The sequence below is a fragment of the Morone saxatilis genome, unplaced genomic scaffold (assembly GCF_004916995.1).
Source record: "Morone saxatilis isolate NCDOM2014 unplaced genomic scaffold, NCSU_SB_2.0 Contig5, whole genome shotgun sequence".
Taxonomy (NCBI): Eukaryota; Metazoa; Chordata; class Actinopteri; family Moronidae; genus Morone; species Morone saxatilis.
In genome coordinates, this window is record NW_023340095.1 from 25,804,488 (window position 1) to 25,806,347 (window position 1,860).

Sequence of the window (1,860 nt, forward strand, 5' to 3'; positions counted from 1 at the left end):
TAGGAGTCTTTCTTCAAACACTGGTTCATCAGTGCTCAACACTGAAGTTTCCTGGTCATCCTCTTGTGTGTCGTCATGCTCCATGGTCGTTTCCGCACTGGGCACTTGAGACTGTATTACTGGCTTGTAATAGTACTCACATTCATCATCTTCTTCCTCCTCTTCCAGATTTGCATTTTCTGTGGCTGACTTTGTTAGTCTTTTCTTTTGCTTGGATGACTCTTTTGGCTGGATCTCTAAGGGTAAGTGATCACACGGTAGCAACAGATTGCGACGTATGACTCTTGACCTTCCTCTTCCCTGCTCAGGTTTAACTTCATAGACTGGGATGTCTTCTCCAACCTGGCGTGTTACAACATGAATGTTCTCTTCCCAGTGATTACGCAGTTTTCCAGTGCCTCCTCTAGGTGTCAGATTTCTCACAAGGATGCGGTCACCTGGGCACAACACTGAGCTTCTCACTTTTACATCATAATGTCTTTTGCTTCTCTCGGTTGACTTCTTTGCATTCTCTTGTACTATTCCATATGCTTCCTGCATTTCTCGTTTCCATTTCTCCATGTATGCTCGATGGTCTGTTTTTCCTGTCTCTGAGGTGAGTCCAAGCAGGAGATCAATAGGTAACCTTGGGGACCTTCCAAATAGAAGGTAAAAAGGGGAGAAGCCTGTTACATCACATCGTGTGCAGTTATATGCATAGATCAACTTGTTCAAGGATTCTTTCCAGTTTGACTTCTGTTTATCTGTGAATGTCTTTAGCATTTGTAACATTGGTTCGATTAAAAACGCTCACCCCTTGGCCATCTCCGTTGTGGTGCATAGGTGCGTCTGCCGACCCTAATACACCACAGTTCTTTTTCAGCTGGGCAAAGAGCTGGTTCTCAAATTCGTCGCTTTGATCATGGTGAATCCACGTCGGCAGTCCAAACTTAGGGCATAATCATTGAATATGCGATCAGCAACTGTTTTGGCAGACTTGGAGGTTGTAGCATAGGCCTGTGCAAAACGAGTGAAGTGATCAACTATTATCAATATGTATTCGTATCCACCTTTACACTTGTCCAAGTGGAGAAAATCTATTGACACTAGTTCAAATGGCTGTGTGGTAACGATGCTGGTAAGAGGAGCCCGTGTTTCTTTGCATGGTGTCTTTTGTTTCAGGCAAGTACACATTCTGGACACATGTTCAATCTCCTTTTGCATGTACGGCCAGAAGAATCTGTCTCTGATCAGTGATGTCGTACGATCAATGCCTTGATAGCCCATTTCATAATGCAACTCTTTCAGTACAATGGTCTTATACCTCTCAGGTAATACAAGCTGTGTTTTGTTTGTTGTCTTCCTGCGAAGAATGCCATCTTCATCAATATGGAGTCTTTCCCATTCACGCAGCAGACACTTACTTTGCATACTGAAGGCGTTAAGTCCATGTCCTGATGGCTTGTTGTCTGTCAGTTTACACTGCATTACTGAACCAATGTTCTTGTCATCTTGCTGTGCTTGTTGAATCTCAGCAACTGAGAATGCTTTGTGTGTCACTTCATTTACTGCTGTACACTGTAATGGGCAGACCCCTGGTGAGCTTGTGTCTTTAGACTCAACAGCTTGGGTTGTTGCTGCCACACAATCTGATGCCAACTCTTCAGTACACTGTGTCATCATCTCTTCAATGTTTACAGGCATTCTTGACAGTAATGGCTTAACAAGCCCATTATGGCTCGTAGCTCTCCTACATTGTTTGGTCTCTTGTCTTTCAACGCTCTCACAACAATAGTGTCAGCTGGATCAATGCATGTGCTGCACTATAACATGTTGGAGTCCCAAGTTGAACAATAGTGTCAGCTGGATCAATTTTGCTGC